This window comes from Anopheles moucheti, chromosome 3 (genome assembly GCF_943734755.1).
Source record: "Anopheles moucheti chromosome 3, idAnoMoucSN_F20_07, whole genome shotgun sequence".
Classification (NCBI taxonomy): domain Eukaryota; kingdom Metazoa; phylum Arthropoda; class Insecta; order Diptera; family Culicidae; genus Anopheles; species Anopheles moucheti.
In genome coordinates, this window is record NC_069141.1 from 77,903,168 (window position 1) to 77,924,860 (window position 21,693).

A 21,693-nucleotide genomic window follows, 5' to 3' on the forward strand; every position below is an offset into this window, starting at 1 on the left:
CTTACTAATTGACCTTTTTTGTTGATGTTTGATTCTTTCTTCTTTCTGCCATCGAAAACTAGACAACCGGTACCATGCCTTGGTGGACGCGGACACTGTTGAACTACGACTTGATAGAGACATAAATTTAAGGGTCGTTTTAAAGCGTCATTTAGCGGTCGGTGACGTCCGGCGCTCGGGAAAGTAATCACGTTCGTACTGTTCTTCAATCATCCGTTCTTTCGTCAGTCTGTGTGCCACTTGTGTGGAGAACTATATTTGATCTCTCGATATATCAGACCAGCAACTCAACGCGTGCCTTTGTGTTGTCGCCATATTAAAGGAATTCATTGTGCCTCATTATGGTGAAGTATGATGTATGGTTTTCGGTGCTGTAGAAAAAGAGCGGAATACTCGACGTTAATCCTATGTTAAAACAGAAACTACAAAAGATTATAGAAAACTAATTGTCTCTAAAAACTCTAAACATTTGATCTGTTTTCTTTTCTTTTTAGACGGGATTACACTTTATCCGTTACAAGAACATGGGAGATGGATCTCCCAAGAGTGGACTTTAAAGTTTTACATAGTAGGATTCGGTGGTTTCTCCTGCATTCCGGATCTTGGTGAGTTATGCATTCATTAATATGATACTCTCGGTGCTTGTAGATAGGTTGAACAAGTAATTTATTGAACTCCTGAATTGTTTGAATGCCCAAGCACTGTTCTTGGTGATCCTCCTAACCTTATATGACACATTACAGTGTTATATGACAAAAGACGATGATCAATACTATGCTAAACCCAGCACGAATCTGGGCTGCTTTTGTTATCGATCCTGAACGTCACTATTGTACCAACTTGGCTCACACCAAACCTCTTTACATTATTTTTATTTCACTACATCCATCAACCCATTGACTTTCAAATATATTTTTAAGCTGATTGGAATGCAAATCCAGCCCCAAATAGATCGACACCACTTTTGATAGAGCATGATCAAAACCCAACGTCCCACGTGCCCGAAAGGAAGTGAATCAGACTGTTGTTCTTCGAAAATCGGATGATGATTCTCTTCCGAAGCGCGTGGATATTGTATCCTAGTGTACCAATTTTCAAAACCTCCCGTTTACACGTGCAGTACACACGCGCTTCATTCTGCGGGTGATTTTTTAATGAACGATCACTTCTTGGAATCGTACGAATTCATTCATTTGCATACGTGAATGATACGTCGTTGGCGTTTTGTTTTGCGACCGGGGCCGGTCGTCTGTTGGGGCCGATTACGTCGTCAAGTGAAACACCGTACCGTGTCCGTCTATTGCGTCATGGGCGCGAGTTCGCACAGCTGACATCATGTCTCCATGTGAGCAAGATCGCTCAAGAACACGCGACCACGGTGTCGTGTTGAGTTACTACCCCTCTGTGCCATGATGCTGCTCTCGGTGCTCTCGGTGTTCTCGGTCGGTCGGAATTGGTCAGGGTCAGCAGTTTGGTGTTAAGTCATCGGTTAAAAATTTTCTCCCCAACCAACCCGTTTGGCCCGAAACTCCCGGCCCAGTACAAGTGTGAACAACTTCACGGCAATTATACATCGTGGCCACGGCTGTAGAGAAACGGAACTATTGAATTTGGGGAATTTGAGATGCGTTGGGGGGGTGGGTAGGAAAAATGTGCTGTAACTGTAGCGAACGGCGAGAGGAAGAAAAACGAAAATCCCGTTTAAAACACGTACGACACTAATAAATAATAAATAACATCCGCCACACTTGACTGTTTTCGGCATCGTACGCGATAGAGCGCATTGCTAACAGTGTGATGGGTTTTCTGTTTTAATTTCTCTTATATTTCCCATGTTGTTGCAAGCGTTTTGTTGTGTAGCTAGCTAAACCGTACATACACACATGTGTGCATTTTCCGTGAGTTTATTTACCCATCAGTGCGCGTATAAGGGAGGATGTTGTTTCAACCCGATTTTCGTACTACTGCCGCATCTGAAGGATTGGGACACGGTGGCGCCAACGTAGAACCTCATCGATCATAATTACACGAACGCGCTTATCGTCATGCCTTGACGGCGCGAAAAGAAATGCGATAATCGAATTAGTGTGACAACATGCAGGAAAGCGAAACGTGTTCCAGTGGATATTTTAGATACATGTACAAACGATCAGTTTGTCCTACCACAATGCGCGATGGCGAACGAGACGTAACCGAACGGAAGACATTCTTTATCATCAACAACAATTAACGATTAGTCTGAGATAGGGAACTTGATTTGCTTCGGTGGGAGAAATTAGGTAAGTGACAGTATATAAAAGAATTATATAAATCTCCATTTTCTAACTCATTTATTTGCTCTTTTAGAGGTTGAAGTTGCCACTTGGAATGCTGGGATGATGCAGTGCGGGAATGTTGAGTACGAGTATCGAGCTACGGATAAATCATGCAAAGGAAACCAAAAAAACAGTCGATTATTTTGTAAAGAATTCGTGACCGAGTCAGATATGAGACAAGTGTTTATTGAGTCATCAAACGCCTGAAGTTATAGCACATTGATAGAAATTCTGGAAATAGTACATGAGCGTGATGGATGGAGTGCTTAAAAACAGGCTAGATCGGAATTGAAAAACATCAAATGCCGTGAAAATGTACGTTGAACGTAAAATACAACACGAATAACAGCAGGAGACGGCAATGAAACGTGCGAAAGCAGTTTGAAAAATGACATAAAATTCCAACATGATATTCGTTTACGCATCGCTTTATGCACCGGGACAGTGTCTAAACAACATTTGAACCAATAAACGCTGGTAATAACAGCGTGCACGAGCAACACTCTGCATTTTTGCCCACCCAGCGAGCTGGGGACGCTAGAGGAAGAAGGGGAACGGAAGCTACAGACCGGCTTGGACTATGGCCGGTGGCGTACTACTTCACCGCTCATCGCATCACGGCTAATCGTGGCCAAACCCGTTGAATCATATGCGCGAACGGACGGACCCGTCTGGTACGGTTGCAAACATTCGGTCACATTTTGCCTACGACGAATGATATCATCCCATCCAACCGTTGCACTGGCACACATCTCGTCAACCCCGGTCAGTGCCGGACAGAATAGGCAAAAAAAAACATTAAATACATGGCATACCGTACGCAAATCCATCAAGCCCCAGCACGAGGCAAGGCAAACATCATGCAACTGCGTGCAGACACAACATGGTGGGATTTTATTTTATTAGCTTTCTTTCTGTTTTTTTTTTTTCGTTTGCTACTTGCCGCTTGTTGGTTGTCTCACCCGCATTTGCTAGCGTTGGTGTGTGTGTGTGTGGCCAGATGTGGATTAGCTTAATGTGTACGTGGTCAGGGAAAAGGCGATTCTAGGCCGTTGGTTGATGCAGTCGGAAGGCAGCGAAGAGTGTTTTCCTTCGCCATTTATAATGTATAATGCGTTTGCATTCGTTGTTTTACCTTCTGTTTCATGTCATTGGTTCCATCATCCAGCCATCGTGATCACACTTGACGTCACGCGCATAGCAATGCAGGCCCCGTTGGATTTGGTTGTTTAAAAATACATCTTCAAATTGACTGGAGATTCAAATGGCCTAGTTATTGGATGCTTTGGTTTGTCTTTTCAGCCTCTTCCCAAACGGGTGGCCAACATTTTCGTAAACATCACTGCGCGTGGAATGCGAAACATCGTCTAATATTTGCACTCTGCCGATGGATTAATCGTAGCGACTGTGTTCCTCGGCCGAGGAGTTTCTGGGAGCAAATTTGTTCTTGATATGTTTTGTATAAAATCACACATCTATTACAAGATGAGCATTCGGCAATTTAATAATTCTGAGACCAGTAGAAGAGCAATGAAATGCTAATTTTGACACTCGTCTCTGAGAAACATTTGATTGAAGTTGTAAAGCAGACGGCAATTTGGTTAGGGGTAGGTTTGCATAGGAATATTTAGTAACAACTAATAATGTACAGTTTAACTATGTGATGAATTCAATTCTGAAGCCACGAAGCACGAAGTAAGGAAACAAAAACACGAAACAGAGTTTGTCTGCGATTGTGTAGCACCTGAAATAGATCGTTTTTTGCAAACACACATTCCAATGTTTTTCCTTCTTCGTGGGAAATTCGCGCCCAACGGAAACGCATATCGTATTGTGCACACAATAAATATGTCACGATATGGGTGAACCCATTTTAATTACGGATATACGAACTTGACAACACTTGTTTCATATATCAACGTGATGCGTGCAGTCTTGCGCGAACCATACTACGTACGCGATGCTGCAAACGAATGAGGAACGAATGTAATGAAGGTTACAATTTAGTGAGGTGCAATTGTTGAACCCACTAAAAATATCTTTTCGCACTTGGGGGGTCTGAAGTTCAGGTCATCAGTAGTAATGTCTTCAAGTTGTTGTGTGAAGCAATAAAAATGTTTTCTTTCTTATCTCCGTTTTGGGCGGCATGGTTTTGATTGCATTGTTAAATATAACTATACACATGTTTTTTTTTAATTTTGTATTGTCATTCGTTTTAGGTGGAATTATAAATCGTCAAACAGTGTCCGTAAACAAAGTCTGTTTGAATGACATATTCGTTTGCTGGCAAAAGTGAGCGCACGCTCGTTGCGAAGAATCGGCGTAAGATTGACGGTTTCGTACACAGCACACACTACAGTACAGGCGCTTATGTGGCAAGGAATGATATAGTAGATCAGTAGCTCGTGACCAAAGAGCCTCCACCACCACGATCTATCTGAACAATGCGTGACGAACATCAGAAAATCGTACGACATTCTAGCCGTAAATTCAGGTAAGTTCAAAGGTTTTTTTTTATATTCAGAAATGTATGTTGAATGTATTTTCATATTTCATCCCACATTACATAGCCAGAGCCTAAGATTTAACTTCATAACTGGCATGAGCAACTTCAATCGATTCCTTTAAAGCGAAACATACGCATTCAATAATTATCGAACCGATTAGATAGACACGTGTAGGGAAATGAATTCATTCGATAAGGAAGAAAGTGATCCCGTCCGTAGCAATTACGCAATCGCATGTTCTAAGCGTCGTCTCCTTTCCACTGGAATGTGAGCTTCAATCATTGCGATATCAATTAAGCAAACATCAGCGATTGCCAATCGTGCCGCGGTTACGGGTGCGAAGACCGAGTGAGCTCACCGTCTCTCCCTGGCAAATGGTGGTAATTTAAGTGTCGTATCACGATGCGAGTATCACATTCACGATGCGATCCTCACATGTTCTCGAATTGACCTAGAACCGTACGGACGCACGAGGCCGCCAGAGTCAATGAAACACGGGTCCACCACGGGTGCTTCATGCCCCACACTTTCCAGTGAAAGCATCGCTGTTGGCATGGGAATTACATCAGAACGGGAAGTATTGACCAATTGCGCTAGTGGAGCAAATAATTCCGCACTCCCAATGCCACACAGTTCCTGTCAGTGGACGCGTTCTGTTCATCATCATGCTGCAAAAGTAAAAAATAGTTCGCAAAAGCGAAACGTTAACCGTACCGCTGGAGCTTTATCTACCCCGTTGTTGCAATTATTTAATGCACTCTGCACAGTAGTGCGTATGCAAGCAATGTTTTGCTTGTTTTTTTGTTGTGTGTGTTGTGCGTTATTGCAGTGGGATGAATTTATATTTCTTTTTAATAAATTAATTGATCACACACAAGCGCGGTCCTCCGGTCCTCCTTTGCATGGCTTTTTCGCGTTACGTACATTGTGCTTCTAATGGGGTTGCAAACGATTAGACACGATGGGATGCACATGCACACGAATGCTGGGTATGCAATTGGCATCGGTGGCCGGGAGGGAGAGAACCATCACCGGAGTTCCATCTGTTGCCTGTTGCGCTCGTCGTAGCTGTGCGTTGTTGCTTCAGTGGTTAAAAAGACACTTGCGCCAGATGGTTAACCCTTGCAGAAGCGCGTACTGGCTGTGAAAGTAAATAGCTCTAGTAGTTCTTTTATCCAAGTCGATCATAACAGTGAAAAGAATGCTTCATCAAACCTTTAGTCTGATCCTATCGGGGTTTAAAATTTTTGGTGTTTTGAAGAACTTTAGCTCTTTAAAAACTAATTTATTTTATTTATTTATTTTTAATTACATCATATCTGCTTAATGGCTCAACATACAAACATATTTCATTTTTAAAATAAAGTTTAAAACTAGGTAAAAGTGGTTTAGGAAGGGAGTAGGAATTAAAGAGAGGATTATACTATGGAACACAATACAGGAGGTGAAAGGTGGACACAAACAAATCAAACAATTGAAACGAGGTATTTAATGAGCATAGCACGAAGCGGATGATCACCTATGATTGACGATTTGTTCCTACTTCTGCAGAGTGTGAAGCAGAAAGATTGTCAATTAGTCATTCCATGTTTAATAATTCAACTACAAGTACCACCATTTACGGTTGTATGTTAAGCATCCCAAAGCCCTCACTGTTAGATAAATAGTTTATTAAGGGAATCGTTTAAATGGTTCCGCACTAGAGGGTTTCCTTGTAACAAACTACTCTAACAGCGAATCGAGCGATCGAACAAGGGCACCCTTTGAAAAGTGTTTCAAATAATACTACAAGTTCATTGCAAAATGTTGCACAAAAAACAACCCCCCAGGAGGAAATAAACCAAATGACTCTCTCTGATACAGAAAGCGATCGTACCGCCACAACACCACCCGTCTGACTTTTGTCAAGAAAGACCTGGGGTTTGTGCCCGTCAGCACCACCGGCAGCAGAAGTTCCTCGTCGCTTAAGTAAGGTTCACATCATTTTGTGAGGTGGCTTACAGCAGCAATAGCAAAAATAAAATCTGCTAAAAGCAACGCGATGCTCGGTAACAGCAGCAGCATCACGGCGGATCCGAAATGCACAACATTGCCACTTATCAACCTCCGTACTGCAGGCGTTGAAGCTGTGCAGATTGCGGATGCTTGAAGTAGAACGGTGAATTCTAAAACTTCTCCGTTGGCTCCATAGCGGCACAAGAATCCTAAGGCCAAAAACTGGGAGGAAAAGATTGAACGGAGTGTGCACACTCCCCTTAACACTTTAATCTGCGCCGTACCGTGTCAACGAAAAAAGGTAAAACGGAAGGCAAAACTCAGAACCATATCGGAGTGTCCAGGTTAGGCACGGAATCGCGGGCAAGAAGGTTGCCCAAGTTTGGAGGGTAAACCTGCTTCTTTCACCTGCAAAAAGAAAGCGATGACGATAATATCGGCCGCCGCCCACGCTCATCGGCCAAAGTGCCCTGGAGACCGGGCCATCATCGAATGGGAGGGAAGACGAATGTGTTCGGCGATAATTAAGAACTCAGCAACGCGCCCCCACGATAACAACGGTGGGGGAATGAGGATTAAAATAAAAGCAGCACAAGCAGCTACTACGGCCAGCCATCATCATCGCATCGGTTCGAGATGGAAGGTAATGGTTTTTGGCGTGTTGCGGCCGTGAAATGTAGCAAACAGGATATTGGTGCGGTAGGTTGTCTAGATCGAGAGAGAGAGATTCGTCAATTTCTTTTGGCCTTAGTGGAAAGTGATGTGGCCGAGGGAAATAGGTTCGTGTGCTGGATTTATCAGGGATGGCGAAAGCGATTTATTGCTATCTTTGCGGAATTTTCTTTATGAACTTGTTAGAAATTCTTAGTATTATGTGCAAATATGTTGTAATTTATCAGGGAATTATAAGAGGATAATTCATAAGTTGATTAATTTTTTGTTCTGTTTTTGTTTTTGTTCTTGTTTCCTTTGGGAGAGTTATTCTGACTAAGTCATGGTTTATTTTGTAGCTTGTTTGACAGAACCCAATTGGATGATGCTTATTCCAAGTACAACCATGTCGTCTAATAGGCCAAAGCTTTGCACTGACTGAAATCTTTGCAGTTAGTAAAAATTTCGAGTAGCTTTAATCATCCAGAACTTCCGAAGGTACTGCCTATTAAAACAGTTTGCTGGTAGAACGTACATCAGCTAGTATTATAGGTTAATATTAACGCTTTTTTTACTAAAATTATTGGAATTTATCGTTGTAGTTTAGAAATTGGAAAACCCAAGGAGGTCTTTCTACAAAATCATTTATATACAACTTATTTCACCATCGCCATGTTCATCATCATGTCCAATTCCTTATGGCAAGTTAAATCTCACCAAGGTTTGACACCTCCGGCACACCACCTTCCATCGATTCGATTTTGTAAAAGAAGTCAGAAGGTTGCACCTTTTCACGAGGCCACTCAATCGTTCGCAGCAGCGGCATGCTATCCGAAAGGTGTTGCCAAAGTGCTGCCGTTCAATTATCACACCGTAATCGGTTTAGACGGAATCTAATAGCTGCCATCATCCTAGACGCTTTCCACACGCCGTTCGCTTTAACGATGTGGCAATTTTGCGGGGGTCTTTACTCTGTTCTCATCTTGCACTTGTGTTTTTTTTAGCGATCTTGAAGAACGAGATCACATCTTTATGGGTATTGTTTTAAGTTTTCTTTTGTACATTACTGCTCGTTTGTGTGTTTGTGTGTGCTTTGATTAGGATGCGGTTGTAGCAAACGGCTATCAAAGTTGTTTGGCGTGTCTTATCTGACATTTTTATGTGCGCGCTCTCGGTAAACCATTACAACGTTTATTGGCGAAGATTACAGCCACAATGCGGAGGGAGAGATCTACTTTATCATAATTTGATATCCAGACATGCCAAGGCTGGTGGTTGGGTAGAAAAGGAACCCAAACCCACCACCAAGCCCCAGATTATTCTGTTCTCATCGCTAAACGTAAGGGCCTAACACATTCCGCGGTGGATTTATTCCGATTTCTAAACGCACCTCATCTGTCGCGTTTTGTTCTGCCGAAGCCTGGGGAATCCTAGGCCAATGATAGACGCCTCAATACAACGCCACTGACACCGTTGCACTGTGGAACGAAACACACGCAAGGTTAGCTAGTAATTTGTCACCGAACTCGGCGGTACGGTCGGCAAGGTGTCGGCATTAATGGTTCCCTGCGCAAGGATGTCACACACACCCTCCCTCGCACCACAACACGGTGACGGTGAGCTCACGCAATATTCCAAGAATAAATCCATTTTGGGATGCAATTTTTGCTTCATAATATCCATCGCGTTGCTTATTATCGTTTGCGAGACGGCTTCGTGGCTAAAATGCATTTCCATAATGCACTCTCCGCACAAGTGCAGCCTGCAACGGAGCGACGTTGGGGTGATTTGCATACGGATCCATTCCCGGCACACGAAGGAGTTCCACCGTTCGGAGGGAGCATGTTGAAGAGTTGCCACATGAATGGCGTGTCATGGGTGTCGGGGTGACGAGTGTGCATTGCACCAAACGACACATATTGCACCCAGCGCCAAACGATTGTGTGGCAATTGTAACGCGTCCCAAGAGTCGGTATAATTATTGTGCGGACAACAAAAAAGGGGGGAGATGGTGAACATGCTATAGCACTTTGCGGGATCTAATGCCATTCGAACAGTTGTACTAGAAGCGAAGCGTTCCGGGTCTGGGCGATTTGATCGAATAAATGGGACTCCCCTTCAGCCACCATCTCGGAACATTCTTCGGAGGGACGAATTTAACGCTGGATGTGATGTTATCGTGCCACGTGAAACGCGAGCGCCCGTGTACTGCTGACTTTGCACGGCATTTAATGGTTTGTCTTTGATCGGGTCCGATGTTGCGCCCGAAGGGTTACAATGTTTCGGATACGGTAGATTATTGTTTCCCTTTTGCGCAGGTAGCCATGCCGAACCTTTGTTGCGATCGTGTGGTCGTGGTATGGTTGATCCTAATCGGAAAGTGAAACCGTGTGGTGTGATTAAGATGATCTCAGCTGATCTCGGTGCTAGGGAGGGGAATTTTGCATCAAAATCGATTTTTGTGCCGTGCAATTATGGTTGTGTAAACTTTTTCATCAATTGCCGCAACAGCTATCGATATGTACATTACTTGAAGATCTGTCTAGCTTGAAGAACTCTGCTGATGGTGCTCAGTTGAGTTATTTGAAAGCTATAAACGTTAACTTTATACAACTCCTAAGTGATCGATAGCTGCAGAATAGTTGCAACATTCATGGAACTTGCGATAGGTTTCAACATCGCAGTGACTCCGGTTACTTTGATAAAATCGAAGCTTGAGCCTTTATCTTACTTTGCTGAGTTAAACAAATTTTGTCCAAAAAACCTTGGTCATATCTTTCAAACTCTTTAGTACGAGTGCTATCTGAATGTCTGGGTAGGTAGACCTGTGTCAGCAAAATACCAATTCAGATTCAGTCAGTAAAAGCGTTTCTATTCATGCAAGCGTCGCGCCAGTCTCACTGTCTGTCTGCTCAGATGTGTCGCCTGTGATTTCCTGTTCGGGTGGCTCATGTTTATTGTTTCCTGTCGCGCAATGAGTCATGGCAAAAGTTGAGATATTTCACCATACCCTGAAGGTGGCGGGTTTTGCCCGTTGGAGCCCATGAACAGCCAGTTGAAGGCCCTTGGTCGTTGGGTGAAACGAGGTTACTCTTGAAGATAATGTGATGCATAGAACCATATTGTCCGTTTAAGATTGTCAAGAATTGCCTATTGCCTATTGGATTTGATTGTCCTTTTGATATTTGTGCTTTAAAGGTTGTGTACATTTCTGCGGAGTGTTATTCTAAAGGTTAGGGTAATTCTTAACCATTCCAAAAGAATTCTAGTACCAGAACGTTCAGAATATTTCAAAGTTCAGAGAGTACAGAGAAAAGATCACTTAGGCCTCGATTTTCATGTTTGGATTATGTTGCAATTTACGATCACGTCTGTTGTTTACGAGACTGCTGTTTGACACTGTTTGATCAGTTGCTAAATGGAAGATGATAGTATAGATGCCTGATCAGCTATATCTGACGAATCCAAAATGCCTAACCACGTGACTACTTCTCTTCTGTGAGTCTGAAGTCCTGAACGCCTGAAGTCCGAACAATGCTTCGAAAGTAGTTGCCCGTCTGTAGCAGTATCTGATACAAATCGACCGGTGACATCAAATTTGGACAGTACATAATACATAGTAGCAATAAAAGACAAAACTAAGACAGGTTGTCCACTAGGCAGTTAGGAGACTCCAGACCTAGCCGATGGGAACCTTAATAATCGCGCAAAACTAGGGACTAAATACAGGCTAATCCATCACGATCGCCATTCATTACTCACTTAGTCAAGAGAAAATCAAGACTTAGCTTGGGACCTTTTCGGGTTTGAGGGGCTTCATTTAGCTTCCGCAACCGCTTAATTAAAATCGCCATTGTCTTTATTATCTACCAGTACAGTCACTGAGTCATCATTTATCTGATATTTCTCTTATTTATTTGCAATCCAATTTCAATGTTTTTCAAAAAATTTTCAATGCTTTCTTGCAGATATCTAACGAAGCAGACAACCTGCTCACAGTCCTTCAGTCAAATAATCTTCAAAGTAAGTTAAACTTGTTGCTATCCTTGATAGCGTATTTAATGCTTAAGATCTTTAACTGGTACAAATTACTGCATTGCAGAGAAACAAAAATAACTCGTCTAGTAATTTATTACCCAGCGCAGTTTCGGTACATGTCCCGTTCATGCTTGATCGAATCGAACTCCCAAAGCATACATCCATTCCGCGTAAACCCGGTACCCGGTAATCGAACGTGATTGTTCAAGATATTGGGTGAAGTTTATTTATGCTTGGCACAAACATATACCATCAATTTGTTCGCTCACAATTTTCGTGAATGCGCCTAGTAACAGGCGCCGCCCCACGACGCGCATCCCTTGAACATAGTTGCCTTCGGTCTGCTGCTGCATGCGTGCTGTATCCATGCGTAAGCTGCAAAAAAGCATCTTTTGGGATTGTTTTAATTTTTTAAACCTATCAATCATTCCCGTTGCCTGTTGCCGCCAGTAGGACGAACGCGAGCCCGATAATTGTTTTCTAAAGCTCATCAACAAAACGCGTAAACGGGTGTCTGCGCGAGCGAAACGAAATGCGTTCGCGGTGGACGAAACGCACGTTTTGATTTGGTTTACGCTTGCCGTCACGTACCACCTCGGGGTGAATTTGCGAATCTGTGTACGGCTGCATTTCACCGTTTGAATGAATGTTCGGTTCCATTTCTTTCGTGGATGGGGAGAACGATGACTAACCCCCGGTGGCATGAGTCAACGGTGGTCGGATTGGGTTTTTGGGGGCTGTTAAAAATTAAGAAGAAAAAACCGGGCCAACCAAACTCTTGCCGCTTCTGACTCTGTGCGTCGACACGATCCGGACACAAAAAAAGGAAACCACCGGTTGATTCCACCGGCCCAGGGGGCATGTCAAAGAGAACGCCGTGGCATGTTCCGTTCTATTTTCATGCATTTTTCCATACCTCCTGCTTTCCCACACTCGCTCTCTGCCATTTTTGCAGCAATCTCCACCCTGGTCCATCCGAAGAGGAGATACCATAACGTCAAACGCACTGCTCCGAGGCGGAGCGTTCGCGAATTCCTTCAAATAGACCCTCCTCCCCCCCCCTCCCCCTCCCCGCCCAATCCCCACCAAACTGTCATCCATGGTGTCCATCAATCTGCGTGCGTGAAATGACGCGACACGACACGATGTCTGCGGTGCGCACAGCCGTCACCGGTCACTGTCGCGAATTGGTTCAGTTTTGCCAACCTTCTTTCTCCACTCTGACCTCTCTCGATTTTCCCTCTTCAGATGATGTGAAAATAAAATGAAAAACAAACGGCAGCGCGCGTAGTTGTTGGGTTGTGTGTGGAATGCAGCCCTTCGGGTGCATTACGCGGACGTCTTCCCGTTCTCCTCATTACGTAACAGAAGCGACTGAAGAGGGACCGCGACCCATAATTGAAGCATTTGTGCAACGAGGAGGTCAGATGCCGACGGGTTTGATAAGCTGAGCAGCACCATAAGGATAGGGGATGAATGCAATTGCAATTGTAAGTGCAATTAATGCATTTTGATTCGAACACACAGATTTGCTTGCGACTAATTGTGATTGTTTGATTTTACTAGCTATATCGGCCCGGTTACACGGCTACGCAAGAGCTCCTTCTTCTTTGTGGGCATGACATCTTCAGGAGGTCTAGGCCTACCATTTCTAGCTTTTTTGACTTTATTTACCCGCAACCGGTTAGTAATTCCTGTGTACGGAGATTGGGTCCGGATGAAATTTACCTTGGTCCTGTCTTGTGAAGACCGGTGCCGCTACCGATAGGCCCGGTGTTGCTTGGGTGGGCATCGTGCTTAAACATCAATGTTTCGTATTACTTTAACGTAGAAGGCGTTGGACTAATCAGGAATCGTAAATGTACGTAAATCGTAGAAAATGTGATCCAAGTAGTGGCGTTATGGTTTTCCTTAGCGCATAAAAACGTTTATGTTTAGTTAAATTAATTGCAGAGAAGAATATCGACTCTGTGACTTTAAAGTATAAACGAAATTGCACCAGGATATGCGAATGTACAGTACCAGGAGATATGAATTAGATACACTACTGGCCCGAGTCTCAACAACTACAATTTTTTTCCATTAGACAATTCTAGTAAAGGCTAGTATTCTAGTTTAATAGTTGCTGTCTTTTACTGCCTTCTGCTTGCCAGCACAGTATCTTCAACAGGTTGTATAATGGTCGCAGTTCTATAATTCTTTTTATTCGTTTTTGTATAATCCTATAAGAAATTGAACAAAAGAAAATATAAGTTGAACTTATTCGACTAATTAGCTGCTTTACCCATCATCCAAACATTAGGAGCACATTTGATAAGGTTGCAATATTTTGCTATTTTCATCACATCGAACGAAATTCCCTGTTTCTATGCGGATAGCTTAATTTTAACACCTTTTAAATTGGTTTGACTTTGCGGAAGCGGACTTGCGGCTGAGATTCTATCCATTTTAGCGATGGTCGCACATCATTAATAACGCCTTTCCACTCGCGAAAATCGAATGGAACTTCTTTACACCTCTTCATCATCATCATCATCATCATCGTCATCATCGTTCCTTCTTTTCCCCTCATCGCATTCACCTTGCACCTTGTAAACGAGATTTGCAATCGTTTCTGGTGTCGTTTGGGGTTGGGGTCGGTTTTTTTTGCTTAGTTTTTCTCGTTTTTGAAAAGGTCTGGTGAAAGCGTTTCGTGAGCGAGATGTGATGATGAGCACATCTGAATGCCACATTGCAACAAAACAAAAAAACCCAAGTAATGCACTAGCGCTAGGGCACGGCATACTCGATCGAGCGCGCTCACTCGAGGAAGTGCTCATAACAACCCCCAGATGTTGGACCGACATTCCGATACCGCCGTTCGGGGTCCCCCTTTCGTCCAACAGCGTAGAACACGGTCTACTAGCAAACAGACACACACCGTCGTGCGCCATCTCTTCCCTTTTCTCGGCGGAGTTGGACTTCTGATAATCAATCAATTTGTTGCTCGCCCGCCACCACGTGGATGGGAAATGGCGCAACTAGAACACGCAAAGCGAAAACAAAAAGCTTGAAGTTGGCAACCACTTCACGACCGCGACACCGAGTAGTACTGTGTGTCCCATGGGATGGCGTAGTTATTAGAAACGAACGAAAAAAAAAATAGAACGGAGGAAAGATTCTTTCCCTACCATCAACCCCAAGACCATTTATCAAAAGATTCGCCATCGGCCATCACCAGTTCGCACAGTGGTCTGATTTGTGGGCCACGTGGCCCTACTGATGGCGCGCAAGATGGGCGGCGGGCAACAGGCCATCACACACGGCTCAACCCTCCTCCCAATCTTGTCCCAAGCTGAATTGGGTTAGAATTTATTGCCTTTCGCACACACACATTGTACGATGGCGGGTTGTAATCGTTCACGATCGCGATCCCAATGCGTTCTGTGCACAAGATTGTGTTTATTTACAATATCCTATTTTGACAGTGCGATCACATACGGTTCTGTTTCCGGTTTCTGGCATCTAACCGTGTACCATCGTCGTGGTGACATTGAAAAGACACGCTGCGGGCTGCTGCGGGGTGGCTGTTGGTGCTAAAAGTTGGTCAAATTATGTGATGAGGAATGTTTGTTTGTCGTTGTTGTGTGAAACATGGAACATTGTTTGTTCCATTTCCAATTGCAACACGTAAAATGTCGATTTGGAACAATTTGTATGTATATTTCATCACTTTTGGTTCGTTCGTACAGAAGTTTTATACATTTCGTTCTGAGCTGACATATCACTGTTAAAAAAGTCATGTCATATTGGAATATTTACATAAGTAAAGAATAATTAATAATTGAAGTAAATGAATAACCTGCGTAAAAAATGAATATTTAGGTAAATCTGTTAATTTTATTATTGTGCAAAATTGCAGTCTAAAGAATTGTTCATATACTGAAGTTCTTGTTTGTCCATAGAATGTGGAAAAAATAAGCTTAAAATGATGTATCTGGCCCATTTTTCAATCCCGCATCTGGAGGAATTATGCATCCACCTTTGGGACATACACATTGTCCTAAGCAGACGTTAACCGTTTACTAAAGGGCAATAGAAAGGTGCTCCTGGCTATAGATCAATATTACAGGACTACAAGAAGATTACAAGGGTTGTGCGATATACTTTACTACCCTTCAAACAATTAGGCTCCGTTGGACTAGTAACATTTATTAAAATAGCTCAAGTCAATTACGTGAGATCATTTAACAATTCCTTGATGTGACTTTCGCAGTGTCTCATGTTATTACTCACGGTAGCTGTGTGACTGTATATACTCACTAAGGACCCGAACAGGGTCATAACAGGGTCCTAATGACTGATTTGCCCTAACTGTCCTTATGACTAACGATTTGTTTGCAACTCGTCATATATACATTAAACTAACAATCATTCAATCTTTTTGTATCTTTTTAGCAAACAATACTACCAAGAGGACTCTCCCGAACTTCTTCTAATTTCCATCAACTTCAGAAAGTCATTTGGGCATTTGCATCTCGCAATCTACCAGCAAGGAAATTGTATGAAACGACAGAAGTAACAGCTGTATACGTATACGCAAACAATAACACAAGATGATGGCAATCACTACGAGGGCTGTAAACAATAAAACCAGTGATGTATTGCTGTTCTCCTCCCGATGGTGGAATGTTGAGGTGATGAGCAATGCACGTCTAGCGCCACTTAACACTAATGGAGACGCCACCAATGCTCCGTGCGCTCTGCTGACAGCCGATGTCAAAAGCTGGCCAGGTGTAAAGAGGGTAGGTCAAGTGTGAGATACAGACCGTCCATCTTAAAGTCGCACACTCATAATTAAACACTCCATTACCACCGTGGCTCGCTGTCGCTATTCGCGATCACGATCATATTCGCGTCTTAATCACCACCGCAACCCCGACGATCGCGCTCTAGCGATCGTTAAAGCGAAAGTATCGTGAACATTAATCATCTTTCGATCGTTCGGGAGACAAAATGACTCGAGTGTGAGTGTGTTTGATCAAGTTTGTTTCATATGTTTCAGGTACGAATCATCACCATCATCATGCGAGGGTGATCTACTGGCTATGAACGCGCAGCTCAGCCGATGTGGTGGTGGACAAGAACTGCAATCTAACTGCAACTTGGGACGTACCTTGGGCACACCACCGAAGGCACAACCGTTGCATGCAGCAAGGTGGTACGGATTCGCACGTAACCTCCATTACAACGGTGCTTAACCGGGTGCTCCCGGCCAGTACGCGCGGTTCTATTAACGATGAAGATGAATAGTTTTTGACTGGTTGTGCTGACACGCAAAATCACATCACACCAATAGGCGCACCGTACGATCAACGCGCAAACTAGTTGACACAATTGATGGCAGCACGTGATGCATACCCGATGGCCAGATCCAGCGCGCACTGGGAGGGGCAGTGGATGAGTCAAGTTTGGTGATACCGGTCTACAGCGTACCGTCATTTGCATACAAACTGTGGCTGGTCGAATGGAATGCGTCTTGCGATGACAATCAACGATCCATTCGTGTGCGAAACCTGGCGCTGCTGCTGCAGTACGGAGCTAGCGGTATCTTATGGGTTAATGAGTATGCGTCAGAATGCACAGTTGTGGAAGGTGGGTGCTGTTATTCCAGATGGCAAAACAATCGGTTCAAAGAATAGGTAGCGTACGGAGATGTGATCATTATCTTGCACTGTGATAAATGCCATTGTTCGATATAACACCTGGTGCTTGCAAACAGCTAACCTTCTAATGTAACGAGCGATAAAGTGCAGTTACGAATGCTTTTTTCAGTGTTGAATATCTTCTTGTTAAGGTAAACATTTCCGTTCAGAGTTTGGCGAAATAATATTGCTTTATGTTGTTAGGGATTTATTCCAATTATGCAACCATTGAGATTTAGAGATAAATACTACGAATTTTGGGCGCGCGCCCGTTCTTGTTTGTTGTAGGCCTAGAATTTTAGTGTGATTTATTTGTACATCTCATCTCTGATTGTTGATAGATGAAGATCTTCTTCGATAGTTTAACCTTTAGCAGAGGAATATAGATAGCGATCACGTGTAGCAGTAGAGACTTGCGGCTGTGATCAGGTGTAGAAGATGTATCAGCAACAAATCAGATGACATTTCAGAAACAAAATGTATCTTTTTTATTCATTTGTTTAGTAAATTGGTCTCCCCTCTGTACTGACCTTGAATTAGAGGATAATGAAAGAGGTTAAGGACAATGTAACGAGAGATATAGCAATAAGCGAATGGAGAGACTGAGCGTCAGTAACTACTGTATGTAAGCCAGCGAAAAATACGGTTTGAGTCTGGGGCTTTCTTGCTTCCAGTGAAGGAAGCCCCAATCGAGTGGGATTTTGGAGGCATAGAATTGCATTGCTGTGTCTTTTGGGGAAATAGTTTTGAAGCTAGAAGATATTTCAGAAGCTAAGACGAACGGGTTTTTTTTAAATTTTAAGATTATTCACTGTTTTGAAAATTGTCTCAACAATGAACGGTCGGAAACATCGTGCAAAAGAAGATTTGTTATTTTTTAACATATTTTTGTTTAATTTTTATAACTAAACATTTAATTTAAGAAACATTGTTTAGGATAAAAAATCATCCGCTCTTTAGTGGTGTTATTAGCCAATAAAACTTTGATTTTTTTTTGCTACTGTTATTAAAAAATAATAATAAAATAGTTAGCTGACAACGGATTGTAATTATCACCCTGTAATAGCTCTGCTATAACGGTACTTCTCCTGTATGTTATTATCGTGTGCGTGCTTATCAGCACATGGAGAACCTTATGGAAAGAAGGCATGTCATCTATCTCACTTGCACTAGCAATCGTTCTCACGAGTTTGGTTGTATGCGATAGCGGTGGTAGCCAATGTATTAGAAGATCGACTGTCACGCTCGCTGGAGGGGAATTGATGTTACCTCTCATGATGTCATGCTCTCTTGGTGTTGGAAATCGAAAATCGGCTCGTTTGTATGGAATTTCGCATCTGCCGACGGATTCACGCGTCCAAAAATTGCACCAGCGCTGCGTTTCATGTAACAAGAGAGCATCCAAATCAAGAGGTGATACTTAACCGGATGACTACAGGGTGGTTGAAAATAAATGTTAGCACAACGAATTCAAAAATTTACATTATAATTTTGTATGGAATTTAAGTGAGAGTGTAGCGTAATTAAATGAAACTAATGGTATTATTTGTAGCATGTTTGTAAACTATCATGCGGTTGTTATTAGTTGCCGGTAAATTTATTAATAAATTATTGTGGTTTTATTTACATGTTAAAATTATTCACTGTTTTGACAATTGTCTCAACAATGAACGGTCAGAAAAATCGTGAAAATAGAAGATTTGATATTTTATAACAAATTTTTGTTATGTTTTTATAACTAAACATTTAATATAAGAAAGAAAGATCACGATCATATGGGATCTACATTGTTGAGGATAAAAACTCATCCGCTCTTTAGTGATATTATTAGCCAATAAAACTTGTATTATTTTACTATTATTATTATAAACGTAAAGATAATAAAATAGTTAGCTGACAACGGATTGTAATTATCACCCTGTAATAGCTCTGCTATAACGGTACTTCTCCTGTATGTTATTATCGTGTGCGTGCTTATCAGTACATGGGGTACCTAATGGGGAACGAATGCGTGTCATCTATCTCATTTGCAATAGTGCTCTTGGTCAGATTAGTCTGATTGTTAAGCTTTCCAGATTCTTATCTCCCATGCATTCGGTGATGCCGGCAGTTTCGTGGGTGTGGTAAGTGTTGCAGCAAGCCAACAATAAAAAATGGAATCTAAATCGATATCTTTTCTCCTTCTGTTTCCCACCCGTGCAGATATCGGAAGCGATCAAACGAGTAATTCGTGTGAGTGCTGATGCATTATCAGTCGAGATACGTACATGAACTTCGAACCCACACAAACAATAGCCGTTCTGTCGCAGCTGGCCGAAAATTCTACCGTCGGGCTGCTCCAGTCCGTACCGGATGATGATCCACCGGTGATCAAGTTCCGTGCCCTGCAGTACGCATTATTTAGCACCTGCTTCGTGAAGATCCTTGAAGGTGTGTTCTTCCTTCAGACACGTTCAACGTTCAACTTTCAGACAGTTATTACAGCGCCTACCAGATTTCCATCCTCCTGATTTTCTCGAAGCTCCTGTTAATGTGTTACAACATATTGCAAGGGCGTGTGAGTGTTAAGCGTGAATGTGCAACCGGTTAGGTCTTACAGTATGATAATGAAATTAAAATAGTGGACGCGCGGAAGAACATAAATCGCCAGTGCGCTATTCGGTGGGAGTTTCTAGGTGGGGCGGGTTATACGAAAACAATAGTCTGTGAAAACAAATGTCGGGGCCCCATTAATTGCTGGAAAAGTTTTCTAACGATGCGATGTTTTAGGATAAGCGGCGATGTCCATTTCGGCTGTTGGTGGTAATCATTCAAATTGAAAAGTGTTCGAAAGGGAACAGCAACACAAAGCAAACGTTTCAAGCGTTAAATTTGACTGAAAATCAGAATAAGGAATAATACGTACGTGTGAAAAAGGTGTTTTTTTTGTTTTGGTTTAGCAAGAAAACATGTTATGATGTGTTAGAATTTATACAAAATTATAGAGCACTCAATCACTAATAGAGCGAGTTTGGATAAACCATTTACAGGCGTGAACTATTGTTAATTATTGGGAAACGGTAATTTTTCTAGGGTACAGAGGAAAGGCAGATAAACATTGTAAAACAAAAGGAAGACAACAAACAAACATTATTAATTATTAGATTCTCGTTAGCCTTTTTCTTGAACCAGAGAGGAGAATTTAAGATAGTATAGACACAATTGAAAAGGGAAGGAAAGCGGTGGATAACTTTATTCATCAGAATGAAAAAAAAATAAAATAAAAAAACCAATAAAACCAATAAAATAACTTCCACGTGTTCCACTGTTTGATAGTATGTGATATTTATTATGGACAGTTATTAGAAGATCTGCTATCACACTCCATGATATCATGCGAAAGCGGAACAGCTACACGCTCGCAGGAGGGGAATTGATGTCACCTCCTAAATAACATGCTCTCTTGTTATCCCAAAATCAAAAATCGACTCGTTTGTATGGAATTTCGCATCTGCCGACAGTTCTGCTATAACGGTACTTCTCCTGTATGTTATTATCGTGTGCGTGCTTATCAGCACATGGGGAACCTTAGCGAAAGAAAGCGTGTCATCTATCTCACTTGCACTAGGGATCGTTCTCACGAGTTTGGTTGTATGCGATAGTGGTGGGCAATGTATTAGAGGATCGTCTGTCACGCTCGCTGGAGGGGAATTGATGTCACCTCTCACGATGTCATGCTCTCTTGTTGTTGGAAATCGAAAATCGGCTCGTTTGTATGGAATTTCGCATCTGCCGACGGATTCACGCGTTCAAAAATTGCACCAGCGCTGCGTTTCATGTAACAAGAGAGCATCCAAATCAAGAGGTGGTATTTAACCGGATGACTACAGGGCGATTGAAAACAAATGTTAGCACAACGAATTCAAAAATTTGCATTATAATTTTGTATGGATTATAAGTGAGAATGTAGTGTAATTAAATGAAACTAATGGTATTATTTGTTGCATGTTTGTAAACTATCATGCGGTAGTTATTAGTTGCCGGTAAATTGATTAATGAATTATTGTGATTTTATTTAAATATTAAGATTATTCACTGTTTTGACAATTGTCTCAACAATTAACAGTCTGAAAAATCGTGAAAAAAAAGATTTGTTATATTTTAACATATTTTTGTTTCCTTTTTATAACTAAACATTCGATATAAGAAAGAAAGATCATGATCATGTGGGGTCTACATTGTTGAGGATAACAAACCATCCGCGTTTCAGTGGTGTTATTAGTAAATAAATTTGTATTCTTTTACTATTATTATTAAAAACGTAAAGATAATAAAATAGTTAGCTGTCAACGGATTGTAATTATCACCCTGTAATAGCTCTGCTATAACGGTACTTCTCCTGTATGTTATTATCGTGTGCGTGCTTATCAGTACATGGGGAACCTTAGGGAAAGAAGGCGTGTCATCTATCTCACTTGCACTAGCGATCGTTCTCACGAGTTTGGTTGTATGCGATAGCGGTGG

The 21,693-nt window shown here is 42.2% G+C and overlaps 1 long non-coding RNA gene across 1 annotated transcript; it reads left to right on the forward strand.

The window, feature by feature from the left end:
* The first annotated feature begins 503 nt into the window (after positions 1-503).
* On the forward strand, positions 504-18,157 carry LOC128303943 (uncharacterized). The gene is made up of 4 exons (XR_008287399.1): positions 504-605; positions 4,535-4,809; positions 15,944-16,290; positions 16,551-18,157. It is a non-coding gene; the product is annotated as an uncharacterized LOC128303943 (long non-coding RNA).
* The last annotated feature ends 3,536 nt before the right edge of the window (positions 18,158-21,693 follow it).